General features: G+C 35.2%; 1 long non-coding RNA gene across 7 annotated transcripts; it reads right to left on the reverse strand.

Annotated features, from left to right (window-relative positions):
- Positions 1-2,968: 2,968 nt before the first annotated feature.
- Positions 2,969-9,021, reverse strand: LOC105178981 (uncharacterized). Of its 7 annotated transcripts, XR_016067971.1 has the most exons (10): positions 8,848-9,020; positions 8,444-8,739; positions 7,407-7,482; positions 7,251-7,303; positions 7,014-7,116; positions 6,648-6,841; positions 6,454-6,512; positions 5,674-5,803; positions 4,761-4,843; positions 2,969-3,333 (listed from the first exon to the last, which is right to left on the reverse strand). It is a non-coding gene; the product is annotated as an uncharacterized LOC105178981 (long non-coding RNA). The 7 variants fall into 7 exon arrangements; XR_016067968.1 differs by having other exon boundaries at positions 4,761-5,803; positions 8,848-9,021; XR_016067969.1 differs by lacking the exon at positions 4,761-4,843 and having other exon boundaries at positions 8,848-9,019.
- Positions 9,022-10,856: the final 1,835 nt, after the last annotated feature.

Here is a 10,856-nt window from a genome sequence, read left to right on the forward strand (position 1 = left end):
AAGGACAGGTATTTGGTACCTTTTAACTTTCATGTCTTTTGGAATATTTCATTCTGTTGTATGCATTGAGTAACTTGCTCTATAGAACTTTTTCTGTTGTTGTCTCTCCTTGTAGTTTAGTTTTTCTAAAATACCAGATTTCTCTCCATGTAGTTTAGTTTTTCTAAAATACCAGATGTCTCTCCATGTAGTTTAGTTTTTCTAAAATACCAGACCAACTTCTGATGCATTGCTCCAAGCTCTCCTTACCACTTTCTTCTTGAAAGAAGTTCTGAGTTATTAGGCTAGTGATAAATAATTAGGCCATTATACAACTTGTTTCATAATCAACGATTAAAAAATGCAATAAAAGGAACAACAGAAATTGGCATTGGTAGATTACTTTACTGTCTATTTTTTTCAATTTGTTGGTTGTGAACTGGATTGTGTTCTTTGTCTTAGGAAGTTCTGTTGTATGATTCAGTGGAAAAGAGATGTTGTTATGTCCCAACTCTCGTACTATGCATGACTCTGTATTCTTCCTCAGCCGGCTGGTGTTAAATGCCTGTTGATACCACTTCAATATTGTTGGTAGATGTGGTTAAATGTTAACGGCAGTGTCCATGTGGGTCTCTTGGTTTATTGTAACTTCATCAATACAGGCAAAGTTGATTTGACCATGAACTGGGGCTTGTACTGTAATTTACTAGATCGCATTCTTTGTGCACAATAACAAGCGGGCCTCTAGTTGTTCTGATTGCGGGGTAATTATGTTAGAATGAGCAGTTTCTGGAGTACAATTTTCGCTTGTTCAGTTTGAAGGATATTAAGATTCAACTAGTATACTATAGTTTTCATCCATTCAAGATCCTCTGTTGTTTCCAATGTGGTAATGCTACCATGCTATGGTTTCACTTATGCAGTAGTTGTCCTTATTACTTTAGGTTCTTGTAACTTAACAAGAAAAATTGTTTGATATTTTTGTTTGCAGTAGTGTGATTTATCACAAAAACCTCTTTGGATGATAAACTTAATCCGTGGCTGGAGAGGGGCCAAATTGATTCCATATTTAGGATAAACTACACTGATCCGTGGATTGAAGGAGATGATAAGCGGGCATCAAGAGCAATCATGATTCAGGTGCCTAATGACTTGTTGCCTAATGTCCAACTGATAATTCACTTCATAGGCCTATCATATAAAATGATTTTTGTTTTTCCACTCTATCCGAATTCAAGAATGCCAGGAACACTTGTTCATGGAAATCAGCCTTATAATATCAGCCATAAGATTGGGCACATCACAGTTGGAATTGAGTATGCATTTTGGCAAAATGGGATGGAACAACTGGATTTATTTTTCAGGTGCATTTCTGGAATTTATGGCTTGAATTCACAGTTAGTGCTTTATGCTCTTCATTTTCGGGTCTACCTTCAGTTTATGTTTCCAGTTCTAGTGACCTTTCTTCTGCTTTAACTCTTGCTTTGGGGTCAAAAGTTTATTAATTGCATTGCCTTTGTGGAATAGTTTGGTACTTAGTTTGTTGCAATTCCTCAAATATCTCTCTGTCTGAATGTCTTTTAGAAATTGGTAAACTATAATAGAACCTTCATCTAATAAACGATATAAAGTATGACAATAAGAATAAAATATGCTGAAATTCAAACTTTTCAGCAGATTTTGAAGGAATAATAACTAATGAATCTATAATACCAAAAATGCTTCATACTTTTCTCTGCTTTTCCCTTTCTTTGATGATATGGAAATGCTTCCTCTTGAATAAAAAAGGTTCAAGCACTTCAATTAGTAGCCGTGTTGGTTAGGCTTTACCGAGCACGTGACACGCCTTCGGTTAAACCGCTCCTCAAACAACTTTCTTTTCATATGGATACACCAAAGCTATTCACAAGTCGGGAATGTATGAATGCTGCTTGTGGCGTGATTGAGAACAAAAGGTTAAGAATCCTAAGGAAGAGGGGCAAGTGTAGAAGTGTTACTCAAGTAAGAACCTTGAAACTCTTTAACTTTCTCTTTGTGCTTGTGTGATGTGAATGAGTTTTTCTGTTAAATTGCATTGTGTTTGTATTCTGTTGCTTGAGATTTAGAAGGATTGCACAATTCGAAATCAAATTCTGCAGCAACCTTTGAAATCTTAACTTTTTGTTGTGCACGAGTGATTTAATTGGATTTTGCTGAACATTTAGAAATTGATTTAGGTCAATTTTGTTTTCTAATGGAGAAAGCATGTGGCGAAATATTTCTAGTAATTCTCCTTAATCTATTATTTTTTGATAGTTCTGTGAAATATGAAGGTTTTGCAATGCCTCATCATGCTTGAATGGTGACACTTCCATATATCTATATATTAATACTTTTTGGCCGTGTTTACCTACCCGGTTCCCTTATCCCAGTGTTGGATTAATTTGGGATTAGCAATGGGATTACACTGTATGGGACAAAGTACTACTACGTTTACTACCACGGACATTAATCACAATATATCCTTATGCATCTGTTTATCTGCAGGGATTATTTCGAGCATTTGCTAGTACCTTTACCTTTTTGCCCCCTTCAAATTATGAAATTACATAGTCAACTTATCCCGTTCTTCATTTTTCTTTCCCAACCTTTCCCCTAATTATGCTTTATCTTTTTCCCCCCCTTTTCCCCTAATTATGTTTTATCGACGTTTTGCGGCAAACAATGAGATTTCATCCGACGAACCCTTAATAAAATACTTAGAAACGATTAACTTTAGTGATTAATGATCTTGAGTATGAAGTATGAGATTTCCAAATAAACGTCAACATAAAATTTTAGATGGTAGCATATGTACCACCCTCGGCTACTTTAGAAAGAGATCCATTAGCCTGCTTCCTAAATAAAAACGCTAATGAACATCATAAGCTATTGGTTCCCAACAAGCAACGTTCATCATTGTATCCCAACCCGAATAAAGAGCACCGTACAGTGTTCACAGAAAATAATATAAGGCAAGGCATAAAAGGATAAACTAAAATAATTTCACTGAAGATGTACAATCTGATTGCTGCTCATAAAACAAGCATCCAAATACTACCAGCAATTCCGTTCAGTAGATCATGGTATTGGAAGTTTCAAGACACGAAAATCATTTCTTTAACCATAAGATGACATCATCAGATATCCATTGGAGCGACGCCTTGGTCGGCAGGGGGGCCCTGATTTGCAGAAGCTGGACCTGGTTCAGCAACACTGGCTTGGTTCGGAGCAGCGGATTCATCAGTTGGGAGCTCTTCACCAACTACCTCGAATTCAAAGGCTAACCGACACTTCTGCTTCTGATCTTTATTCTCACCCTCAGCTTTTAAAATCCTAAACCAAATGTACCAGGTAAACCACATAAATCCAGTACAAGTTTAAAACTGAGAAAGTTTGCACACATCACAAGCTAAAATAAAATTTTCCAGGGATAGCTTAAAAAACAAATGGTGATGTTTATAAAGAAACTTGGAAAATCATTTATTCCTATGCAAAAACTGGCACATAATACATATACAAGTGCAGCCCCAGACAGTCCATAACAAGTAATGTGGAGAGCAAATGAAGATAAAATCAGAAACGCTAAAACCACGACTGAAGATCACCACCTGATCTCTATATGAAAAAAAGCCACAAAATCCAGGAAAAAGTTCGTTTTACTACATAGCATCAGATTTAGATATCATTTAAGTTAAGCTCAAAACATCAGAGTAAGTTGCAACAACATTATGTCAAAGAGTACTAACACAAACTTTAACAAGAGATCAAGAAATTTTCTTCTTAGACTAAATTGGAGGAGACTAAGAGAAGTTTTTGGCGGTAAATCAGGTAATCATCAAGGCCACTCCCTTGTGATTAGAGTGCAGCTCCCTTGATCTCAGACCTATGCTTAAGCAAAATCATGGAACAATGCTACAATGAAAAATAAGTGCAAAGTTGACAAGAAATATAGGAAATATTTTCATGAGGAAAGTTGCTTTTGTGGAAAAGCTATAAAAAGGAAAATCCAGCATATCACAGAAATATCAGATTTCTCCTTAATATAAATTACTCCACATTGATCAGTTGAATATAGTGTAGTGCAACATTTCTTCAAGTTACTATTGCCACCAAACCGTTGACAAATATCATACAAACCAACTATCAAATGCTAGTTTCTCTTCATTACTCCTCCAACTGACATATATACAAACAGCTACACCATTTTTCCTTTTCCAAATGATCTTTTCTCAGTTAGTTTACAACAAAGTCATGTATTCCTTGGAATAAATTCTATTACAAGAAGTCTGACAGTGTACACTCCCATTCCAAACCCTACCCCTCAATTCAAACAAATTTAGTTGTACAATTCCCCTCGCTGGTATATAGAGTACAAAATTAATTGAATTCAACATAATGAACATTAACAAAAGTTTGCCCAAGGTTTTCTTCATATCCATCCATGAAATTCCCATACTACTACTCCTCAATCAAAACCCAAACTCTCAATTACAGAGTTCTCCGCATCTGTACACAAGAAACCCCCAAAAGAATACCATCAATGAAAAATGAAGCAATTCTCGTCAAAGCATTAATTATGTTACTGATATACATTAATCCGTTTTTTTTCTTGTGATCCTTTCACGAATTTCTACACTACTGGTCCCCTAATCTTAAACCCTAACTCTCAATTAGACAATGCTCCACAGAATAAACCACCAAACAAGTACGAGAAACAAGAAATGAAAGACTTAGGGTTTAACCAAGAAATTAAACTAAACCTGAGCCTTGTCGTCCATCGGCCATCAGTCCGGTGATGGCCACACCGATATGGTCGTCCACCTTGACCCAGTTAATAAGTGACCTAAACCAGTGGAGTAGATGTAATCTTCCTTTTTCTTGCTATTCTTTCTTCTTCTTTTTTTTTTTCACGGTAAAAGAAATTTTCAAGGGGAAGGGCCTTTGAATTTTTCAAAATAATGCATGTCCCATGTTAGGCTTATAAGGATCAACTGGGCAGCGTTTTAGCAAACATATATGATTTCACAAGAACTCCTATGATTGAGTGGAAGCAGAGACATTCCAACTCTATTTCAAAGCAATTCAAAATGCATGAAATTAGGCCTCAACCACTCCACATTTACTCAGAGCAACAATCACATAACGCAAGTGCACATTCATGTCTCAATCTTATGCTTCTTAAATCACATTTATTCATCAAATTACCAACTATCATTCTCCATAAACTCGAAAAAAAAAGTAGTAGTTTGATAATATAACAGAAAATAAATGAAAACTTCAAAAGGTGGAATTCTTTACATTTGAAATAGTTTATTGGATCCTTCACATGAAAATTGTATGAGAACTTCCATGTTATTTCAATTGAACCAAGAGTCTAACCCCAAAAGGCTAAACAAAACATATTGACATTCGAGGAAGACATATTGTTCACTTGAATGAGATTACACTGAAGTACATTTAAAAAAAAAACCATTAGTAAATCAATTCAAAAACCACTGAAAAACCACCCAAGATTATTTTTCAAAAGAACAAAGTTCCTAGATCTAAAGAAAAGTACCTTTGAACTATGGTGCAAATGATGAATATCAAGATTTCAGGATAATAATATACACACATAAAAGGAAACATGTCTAATGAATGAAATGAAAAGTGGAAGCCAAGAAAACTTTTTACCACCATAATCACTATGCAAAGACTTTTACTTTCTTTAATCATCATCTGTGTCATTATTTTCAAAGCCCCAGCCTCCAACATAGCTGTAATATTCCTCCTCGTTGCCACCTCAAACACATTCACCTGGTAGCTACCATGCATGAAGACAAATAGATAAGTTTACAATTCCTCAACTTATACTACTGCATGTTCATATGAGGAATTAGTGTATTGTGTGTCATTCGGCAATTTTAAATAAATAAATCACAAACAGGGTTTACTTCTAAAGCCTTGTATAAATAAATGTTTGCTACCATGCATGATACATCAGAGAAGTCACAACGTACTCTTCCCATGTTACTAGACCCCTAAAATGCATACAGGGTCATCCATTTTACCCATGGAAACTTAGACTATTCCAAAGTGAATAAATTACAATCTTAAAATATGAGGGCATGAGGGAACTGGAGTAAGAGGTATGATAGGAAATGTGACTATGCATCGACACTTAGTGGACCTGAATCCTGATAATAAAAGGTAGTATATCACGGAAAGGAGTTCAAGTGTATCGTGGCTTCTTCAAATTTCAACCAAATTATATAAGTTAAGATACTACAGAAGTTTATATGTTGTAAGAAGGAAAAGAGAAACAGAGGAGCTAGGCTCTATGCAATTTCCTTCGGTTCAGAAGGAGATCTAGCTATATAAAATTACTATTGTTAACGAATCTTAAACTTCAGCCAGGGAGTCTGCGAGTGCCTATCAGAGATGAAGCCATAGTGTTAACGAAGTTTTTCTTACCTTAGCTTGAGAATGTCATAGTTCTCTTCTTTTTGGATACAGCCAATAAGTTTCCCCACCTAGCAAGCACAAGTAGTGAAATTATTGAAAATTCAGAACAAGCTTTATTAATGAATTACACATAAGGTTCCAATCTACTTGGAAAAATAATGTCATAGAGAGAAGGGGAGGAAAGGAGAGAGAGGAATAAGCGCCTGCGTTAGGTACAAGCACATCCATCGCAGCATCAGTTTTATCGTCTTCATTGACCTTCGCATAGCACGCTTTGATTGCTTTTGGATGGTTATAGACAATAACATATGCTTTGAACTTCTCTTCAGTCAAGTATCTGCCATCAGCTGCCTATGGAGACCTCATTGTAGCAAGATATTGCATCTGCATAATTACTCTGTAAATGCATTATAGACAATAGTTTCTTACCACCAGATGTTAAAAAGCAAGTGAAAATTAAATGACATTCGTTAAAATCATGCAACTGATCCTTGTTATACAGAACTACTTAAGTTCCTTTAACTTCATATTGCTGCTCAGCATTTGAGGTAAAAAGACCAACATAATACCTGCTGCTTGTATATTACAGCTAAGTTAATGAGAGGGGCAGAAAGTCCTGTTGTAACAGCTAGTGTTGCCTTGTAGCACTGAGCTGCAACACTCATGATGTTCCTTTAAAGGATTAAAAGAAAGATTTCACAATCATAAACAAGCTAATGGTAATACAGAAAAAGGAAGCCTGTTCGCATAAAGACAGAAATATACCTACACAACAAGCAATTGAATAAGAGTAAGAAAGCACTAACTTGGTAACAGTGGATTTATTCCTCCACTCTCCCAGCATCTTTTAATGCATTGCCTGGCAATAGAAAGGACGTGAAAAAGAGAACCACCAGCAAAGTTCATCATAAATATACAGAAAAAAGATTCAGTGGATCTTTATATGGAAATGATATCCTAACCATGTTATTGCTCGCTTGTAGTTGAGTATTGCCATATCATGATTGCTCTGCTCATACTATACACTGGCTAAGTTTCCTGCAATATTTGCTTTACAGTCAAAATCTCCAAAACAATGGACCAAGCACGTGAAGCTCATGAACATAAAGAGATTAACCAAAATCATAAATGAAAAATGAGTCTTTCAGCTCATCAAAGCCAGACAGCCTCCGCTTACTACAGGAAAATGACAGCTAGAAAATCTGAAAATTTGGGAAATATAATGTATTTGACTGAAAATCTGATTTCTATATTACTTCTGATTTATGAAAAATATAATGTACTTTATTTATATTGTTCTCTATGAAAAATACTAATTATATAAACATATCAATTATTTTTGTGCATTAGTGCCGTTCTTACCAAAGGCGCGTGTCGTGCCATGTGCCACGGTGAGCCATGAGCCATTGACTACTATGCTTTAGGGAAACATGAATGTCAAAGTGCCAACTATCGAAGAATGCGGAAACAAAGAAACCGCCTGACATACAATATTTGAATTGCAGAACTCGCTCCTAGGTGAAAATCCTAAAACTAACTATCAAAAGAATGGAGCAGACATGTACCACAACAGTTTTAGACTTGCATTCATTGTTCTTTCACGTGGAACATATGACTGCATTGCTTAAAATGATAAGTAATTAATAACACGAAGCCTTAACCATCTATCCTTCAATAACTTAGAAGACTATCATATAACTAAGAACAGCAAGAATCCTTGTGGACACACCATAACCAAAAGTGACAGTTTCTTAAACAAGACATTCGTTACTTGTTATGATGATAGCCGTACTTTACAAGAAATTGCAAAATGGATGAGGTCAAACCTTACACAAGCAATTATATAATGAAGTAACCACTAATACCCATGTAGAAATTATGATTCACAAAGCATAATCTCCAACAACGACCCAAAAGTACATCAAACGAAGAAACCCTCTTCACCAAAATTCAAGAAATGAAATGAAAGGAAGATTGCAGTGGTTTTGAAGATTTTTACCTGTGGGTTTTTTCTATTTTCGATTTTTCTGTATTGTACCCAACCTCTGTTGCTGCTTCTCCTGTGGGTGCTGCCTTTGGATAGGGGCCCATCAGGCCCCATCATGTTCTCCGGCTTGAGTCGGCCGTCGTCGGCGCACTCCACCACTAACTCCATCGTGGCTCATTCGCTGAGGCTACGTGTGCAAACTTTTCTTGGTTTCATTCCTTTGTTCTTTTTCTTTCGAATTTCGCCGAGGCTATGTGTGCACAAAGCGAGGACCACCAACACTTCCCTTGGGCTACCTTGATGTGGAGCTACATGCACAGATTCCAAATTATTGTTAATGAAAATTAAAGAACCACCAGGAAGCGACGTCTTACTGTAAGTGCGTTCGGACGAGGATGCGATCACGAGGTTCTTACCCGGTGGTGTTTCTTTCTTGGATCTTGAGGGTTTTTCCCGGGGATGGAGCGGTTTGATGGTGGGTTTGTGAGAGGTGATTTTGAAGGTTTTTACAAAAGATGGGAGGGAGGGAGTTTGATGGTTTCTTAAATCAGAACAGAAAAATATGTGAGGGTTTGATTGTGAGTTTCTACAAAGTAGACTAAAGATGGGAGGGACAGAAGGAACGGGTATTTTTGTAATTTCTGAAAGTATTCTTATAATTTTTTCTGAAAAAATTATTATTTTAGTCTGCTAAGTATGTCTAATTTTAATTTTAGTTCGATAACTATGTCCATTTTTGTTTAGGTTCAGTAACTTACAAAATTGCTTACTTTTAGTCCTCTAGCAAATTTTCGGACAATTTTATCCCTATGAGTGCATATGGACTAAAACTGACTTTCAAAAGTTGCATAGGAGTAAAATTGTCCTAAAATCTACTAGAGGACTAAAAGTAAGCAATTTATTAAGTTACTGTACCTAAACAAAAATGGACATAGTTATCGGATTAAAAATAAAATTAGGCATACTTAGCGGACTAAAATAATACTTTTCCCTAAAAAAAAAATAGGTAAGCAAATTTTGACTTTTTTTTCCAAAAAGCTTTGTTTCAAATTCAAAGTGAAAGCCAAAAGTATTGTCTTTCCACTTTCAAGATTGAGCAATTTTCAGTTTTAGGTCAGTACTTCTTATAAAATTTATATTTAGAATAAAAGATCTAAACAAATGAAGAAGACTAAAGACCACAGACACGAAGATTTGTTTTTTGGAAAAAAAAAAAGGGAAACAAAATAAAGAAAGATAGATCTACAGTACCTTTTGGACTCTTGGAGGCACTTGTGATGGTGGTGAGGATGGGGGTGGGGGCGGAGGTGCCGGAAACTTAAAATCCAATGGCTTCGGAAAGAGCACACCATTAACTCTCTAACATCCATAGAAGTTATCTCTCTCAAGTATTGTCTACAAGGTGAAAAATTAACATTGGTCAGAGCTTATTCAAAATTATCACATAAAATTGAAAGTTGAATGTAGTTGAATCATTGGGAAGATCTACATTGCTTTCTTCGTTTGACCCGTGCTCCATCTTTTCTCCTCTGCACAAAGAGTTCTTCGGAGGATGTGTGTGTGTGTGTGTGTGCGTGAGAGAGAGAGAGAGAAACAAAGATAATAGAGAATGCAGGAGACAATGACAAGAGAGTGACTAAGCAACTGATGAGTAATAAATTTTGTGTGTGTGTGTGTGTCGTGTGTGTGAGAGTGTGTTTGTGTAAATTTATAAAGAGTGAACATAACAGAGACAATTCTCACAATTTTATTTAATAATATCTATACAAACTTAAATAAGATATTTTCATAACAAAGTGTCGGGATGATGCCACGTTAATACATCGTATTGACGTAGCACTATCCTTAGTGTTTATTATGAAACACCTAATGTAGGCAAATATTTCTTAAATATAATTTCTTACTGGTCCTTGGACAGATGACTAGAGTGAAATTGCTAAACTAAAAACGATTTAAAGCCTAAAATAAAAAATAAAAAAATCAACAACAGATATATACGACTTAATAGGAAATATAAATATATTTATGACACATAAAATTATGTCCAAATTTGAAATATTCCTAATGTTGCAATAATTAAATAACATAATCTAACTAAATCATGAAAAAATTACTTTTATATAAAAAAAAGGGTCCACCATATAATTTTACAAACCAAAGCCACTCACTAACCATATATAATTAATTTACCACATAAATAATAAGTATAGTAAATCATACACATCATAAAATGACTTTTCCATAATACCTTGCAAATGTGTAGGGAATTTAAGAGATTTTTAGTAAGGCCTAATATTGATATTAATGACACATAATTGAAATTAAATTTTAAATATGTTGACTGTATTTTGTATTTTCTATTTCTGCTATTGTAGTGTGGATACTAAATTAAATGTGATACTCTAGATAGTTCAATAGAAAGTTT

Source organism: Sesamum indicum, linkage group LG10 (assembly GCF_026168435.1).
Source record: "Sesamum indicum cultivar Baizhima isolate 11 linkage group LG10, ASM2616843v1, whole genome shotgun sequence".
NCBI classification, from domain to species: Eukaryota; Viridiplantae; Streptophyta; class Magnoliopsida; order Lamiales; family Pedaliaceae; genus Sesamum; species Sesamum indicum.